Consider the following 6473-nt stretch of genomic DNA (forward strand, 5'->3'; position numbering starts at 1 on the left):
GTGCCAGCCAGATAGGCAGACAGACATACAGTAGCCCCTTTTGAGCCGGCTGCTCCATTGTCGCTGGTTTAAAGTCTGTTATATCATTTAGAACCTTTCTCTTTGTTGCTCAGGCTGGTGTGGACGCGAAGATCACCCTGCTACATCCAAACATTGAAATTCAGAAGGCTGTCCTGGATATATCATTCCAGCTGGCAGGGGAGTTTGACATTCAGACAATATTTATAATATAATGGTTGTGATTTGGTTGTGACCCATAAGCTTCCATTTGTTTACATTTTTTACATTCTCTGAGTTACAAATGGATAAATGAATACATTGATGTATATGAAATTGATGTTCTGAATTTTACCGTACAGGCAACATGGTGCTTTACGGATCCATTGTTATGCTCTTGGAGTTAAATTGACTTGGATTGAATTGGATTTTACAGTATACGTGGTGCTTCGCCATTGCCGTTACTGGAGCTGAGGGGCACGGAGACGGAACAAAAGACAATTCAGACCTGAGCACAATTGGTCATTCATGTAGTTGTTCTAACATTTCATTGCTATTCAGGGCAAGTGGTGTACCTTGCCTGTGTCTTGCAAGTACCCGATTACAGTCCCGTTTCTCAAGGCTGCATGTATAACATTTCCAAGCCTCATGCGGTGCAGTCTACCGAGGGTCAAAGTTATCTGCACTGGGGGGCCTATAACCTGGCTGGAATGTTGGGCCGTGACAATGGATGCATGCTGATGGAATTTAATCAGGGGAATAAAACAGGCAAAGGTCTAGTGTTGTTATCATGCTGTTTTGCTGTGTTTTTGTTATTTTATTCTTTAATGCCAGAGCACGGCGTCCTCCGGACTATACTGCTCATTTCCATCAAGCGTCCACGCTGTTTTATAACTAGGAGAGAGGCTGAGCGGCGCTGATAAGGGGTCAGTGGCTGTTCTGGGGACAGGAAGTGTTTCATAAGAAGCCAGAAGCTGGGCAGTGATATATATACGCTGTAATCTGACGGGAATGTCTGACAAACAGGTCTCTCTGTGTGTGTGTGTGTGTGTGTGTGTGTGTGTGTGTGTGTGTGTGTGTGTGTGTGTGTGTGTGTGTGTGTGTGTGTGTGTGTGTGTGTGTGTGTGTGTGTGTGTGTGTGTGTGTGTGTGTGTGCCGTGTTCATCATTCTACAGTTCACTTTACACTATAACTCATTCTGCCCAACGGCAGATCTGCTGAGGTTGTTTTCCTGTTTTTGTCAGAATTAGCTCTGGAATTCGACATTGATTTTCTAAATGCCTTTTAATAGCACTCTGTTTTCTCTAGGGTGTATTCCAACTTGAAATACACACCCCACAGACAATTCTCTCAGCCACCTTTTTCAGATAATTTTTCCAATAAACTGTGCATTACAGTGTGTGTGTGTGTGTGTGTGTGTGTGTGTGTGTGTGTGTGTGTGTGTGTGTGTGTGTGCGCGCGTGTGTGCGTGTGTGTGTGTGTGTGTGTGTGACTGTATTTTTCTAAAGGCTGAAAATGGTCATGCACTTAGTTTTTTTTGCAGCTCATTCATCTATCTAAATTAATCGATCTTTGGCTCTCTTAATTGTATTCACGCTGCATATGCTCCTGCATATGCTCCTTCACACTGCATATGGCTCACTTTACAGCCACGATATATAAATAGTTTTGTTATTTAGAAAGTGGTTATTCAGCCGTCAGACAGCATTGGTAGTGGAAATACTATTAAGTAATCACACCATTAGGTTCTGATTGATTGATTGAAGACTTTATTAGAGGTTTGCATATAGGAAAAGTTACATGCATGACAGTACAGCTCACTGGTACACGGTCAACTAAAAGGATTAACACCACAAGAAAGCCTTTGCCTTGTTTCAATTGGGGTCCTTTTTTAACTCCAGGGTTCCCACACATCTTTACCAATTAATTTCCAAAACCTTTCCAAAACTTTTCCAGAATATTTAAACCGATTTCCAGGACTATATAACAATAATTCAGCTCAATAACGAGTCGCTTACTCCTATGCGCAATGCCCAAAGACAGGTAGTGTATGCCAGTGGTTCTCAACCTTTTCAGGCCGTGACCCCCGAAATAATCATATTTGAAGAGAGTTGAGGAATTTTGTATAACACAGTTTTATTGTGAACAACGCGAGGCGTTGTGAGCATGTAGATCGTCTATTTTCACAATTTCTTCCTCTAATATTTGACAATTTGGCCAATGTTTAATTTGTTATTTCAGTATTAACAAAATCAATAACGAAAGACAATGCATAGTTATTTTTTCCAGGACCCTTGATCAATTCCAAAACTTTTCCAGTGCTGGAAAAATATTTTTCTAATTTCAAAATAGTTCCAGGAATTTCATGACCGTGGGAACCCTGTAACTCATATAACTGATTGAGGTCCTTGCCAAACCCTGACCATAACAAACCTATGCCTTTACTTATGCCGAGCCTGAACCAGCTGTAAGTTACAGCAAGAGTCTTCACCAGGGGGTCCTCAGAGTTACTACAGGGGGTCCTCCAAATCTTTGAGTGATAGAAGATTTTTTCTCCTTTTTTATATTAACGACTTGAACCCTAGCGTCCATATTCTGAGAACTTTAGCCAAAAATAGCAGATCTACAAGCTCAGAACACCTCACGTTGCGAGGCGTTGTGAGCTTGTAGATCGGTTATTTTCGGCAAAGAGGTTTGGTGTAGAGTGTACTAAGTACAGAGTGAAAGGTCAAATGTATTAATTATTATTTATTATATTAATTTTACATGAATCCAAAATACACTGATGATTGTGCCGTCAAACGATGAAACTATATGGTATCTATGGGTTGTGGGGGTCCCTCTTCATCTCTCTCGACGAAGGGGTCCTTGGCCTGAAAACGTTGAAGACCCCTGAGTATGACAACATGGCAACATGACTGTCCCTAACCAATCACATGTCATAGATTGGTCTCCCATGGCTGAACATCCACCACCAACAACTTTACCCCGCAAGTAAAGTCGCCTGGCTTCCTAGAATAGGAATAGGGCCACCAAGCCACTCGTTGCTATTGTCTTATTGTTTCCTCTCCAGGAAATACTCAAGAGTTGAGCATGAGTGTAGACAAGGGGATTGCATGCTTGCTTTGAAAAAAACACCCCCTAAACAATGGCTGGAGGCAGACCAATTCCTTTGACCTGCCAGATCACACTTCACATTATTGACCTTGCCTGCATGTGCGCCTGGCGGCTCCACTCCCGTTGCTCGTGATGTATATAAAAGTTCAGACAACACACAAACAGTCCACGAGGCTAGTCTCCAGCAGAGGCCGGACCTCCTGTCATCCCAGCGCCTGTTGTCTGGACACTTCAACGGTGGGTGGGACCAGGGGTGTCGCACCAAATTCTGGGCCCTGGGTACAAGGATTCACAGCGGGCCCCCCCATGAATGTATTTCATTAGACTGGGAACGCATTATTATTACGCATTATTTTGTGCTTTAACTATTGAAAAATAGCAGATCTACAAGCTCACAACGCGGCACCGAGTGCCACGCTGCGAGCTTGTAGATCTGCTAATTTTGAAAAATCGTGAAAAAGCTTTTTAAAAAACCTATGTTTCTACCGGTATGTCAGTGGTGCTCAAACCTTTTCACACCAAGAACCCCCAAAATTATATGTATTTGGCCGCCGACCCCCATCTCAAAATATTTGGTTCCAGGGACCCCCCAGAAGCAAAATTTGAGTTTCAAATGTTCGCTTAAAAAATACACATATTCAAAGATTTGCACACATTTTCACGACTTTTCAAAAATAGCAGATCTACAAGCTCGCAGCGCGGCACTCGGTGCCGCGCTGTGAGCTTGTATATCTGCTATTTTTCAATAGTTAAAGGGCCTACACCATGAATTTTCATTTTTCCAATTTTTATGTATTTTCTTGGTGTCCCACCAGCAACTTCTATCCTCACAAAGTCCTATTTCTGACCATTGTGTCTTTCTCAGTTTATGGGCAGATCTATGTTAGCATGTCTCAGAACGGTCCTGATTGTGAAATGTCAGATTTGTGATGTCACAAGGCCTGAGAAGGAGGCAGGAGGAGCTGGGAGAGGGTTGGGGAGGGGTGGGCAGGCCTGAGAAGGAGGCAGGAGGAGCTGGGAGAGGGTTGGGGAGGGGTGGGCAGGCCTGCTGAGCAGGAGGTGGGGAGGAGTGTGGGGCCAAATCTGGCTCAATAGCGCAGTCCTCCCACTCAGGACAAGGTGGTACTGCAGCTGAAAATGCTCTGAAAGCCAGGCAGAAATGACAGGGGCTCTGTATTCAGGAGTGGTAATTTAGCCTCAAACCTTTTCAAAAACGTTTTTGGGACACAAACAGTGTTATATAAATTATTTTTAAATGCATGGTGTAGGACCTTTAAAGCATAAAATAATGAAGGCCCCTCCACCTTGGGCCCTAGTAACTCAGTCCCACTCCCCACTTGTGACGCCTCTAGGTGGGACGGAGCTGTCCTCTCTGTTTACATGTTCAAGTTATATCAGACAGACCCTGCACACTCCTACTCTGGCTCTATGCAACTATGCTGGCACAATGTAACCTTGGCGGCATGGGAGGTACACGTAATAATGACATTGCACTAATCTGAATAAAAAGATTATTAATTGGAAGTGTTTGTAGCTTCTGGAGAACAGCAATTATTTTTCATTATTTTGTATTACATGCTGATACTTAAAAAGTATTAATCTGTAATCTGTACAAAAACGTATATATAATCATTGTAATCTATAAATAAGCAGGTGACCTACAATTAAGTACATTTTGGATTTAAATCCCTCCAGTCCTGAATATAGATTTTATTCACCAAGGATGTTCACATAAAAGGAATTTGACACAAAATTAGACAACAAGTTCAAGGAGATGAGAAAAACGTCAAAGGGTAACGTTGTACAGTTTATAATACACAGATTATTGTGTACATATTACAGAACTTCACTTAATAGGTGTCAGAGTGTATAGCAAAGACAGCACTGATATACCAGCAGTAGAGTACAGTATTACCCTATTAATAGACAATCTAAATAATAGCCTCATTCACGACCTCCATTGTTTTTGGCTTCTCTTTGACATGCCCCTGCATCCATTTCTTATAGCGTGAACAATGTGTGATCCTCGCCCCCGCTGGGTCTTCCCTTTGGAGAGGCTTTCCTTTACTCTTGATGATGTGAACGATGCGTGTGTGTGTGTGCAGGGACCATTGTCTACAACAACATTAGTCGCATGCGAGGATACTGTGACCATGTGACTGCCAACACCCTCGGCCCTGACTCCATGTCTGACACCAGCACCTTGGATGGCACAGGGCACAGAAACCCCTTTTACAGTAGGCTTATACTTCGTCAAGCGACGGTGTTGCGTGCAGAAAATAACCTACCAGTGGTAGAAAAAGGTTAGTATCAATACTGTAAAATGATCAATACTGCAAGGTATTAGAAATACTCTGTTACAAGTAAAAGTCTGGAATTCAAAATGTACTTAGGCCTACTTACTTTTGATACAAAAGCATTATCAAAATGTAGGCTACTAAGTACCAAAAGTAGAAAGTTATGTAGAATGTCCCATTTCACAAGTTTTCAAATGTAGGCTATAACATATCTAAAACTAGTAGATCTACAAGCTTACAATGCATCGTGATGCAACGCATTGTGAGCTTGCAGATCGTCCATTTTCAAATGGCTGAAATGTATATAGGGCTAGTAGTACTGTAACTACGTTTTCAAATACTTGTAGTGGAGTAAATAGTCCAGTATTTGCCTCTGAGATTAGATATAAAGGAGTAGAAAGTAAAAGTAACTCAAAATTGTACTTAAGTACAGTACTTGAGTTCATGTACTTTGTAACATCACTGCTATCTACAAGCTCACAAATGTGTCACAGCAGCAGACGTCTAAATGTTAATTAGGTTATTACGTTATATTAGCTATATTTGCATTGTAAAAAACTGATTTTTGCAATGCAAGTTGTTGATATGATACACATCACAAAAAGCTACAGCTTGTCAAATACACACACACACACACACACACACACACACACACACACACACACACACACACACACACACACACACGTCACACACACACACACACACACATTGATTGATTGATTGAATTGATTGAAGACTTTATTAGAAGTTTGCATAAGAAAAGGTACAGTTTCATGACGGTACAGTTCACTGGTACAAGGTCTACTAAAAGGAGATCCATGAAAAGACTAAGCTTATTTCCACAGGAAACACACACACACACACACACACACACACACACACACACACACACACACACACACACACACACACACACACACACACACACACACACACACACACACACACATACACTGTACACATTATATATACGTAAAGTTTATACACACACAGGGTGTACAGTACACACCAATTAAAATATGACCACATTTTAGGACCTATAGGCACATTGGAATACAA

This window comes from Nannobrachium achirus (genome assembly GCF_963921795.1).
Source record: "Nannobrachium achirus genome assembly, chromosome: 10".
Taxonomy (NCBI): Eukaryota; Metazoa; Chordata; class Actinopteri; order Myctophiformes; family Myctophidae; genus Nannobrachium; species Nannobrachium achirus.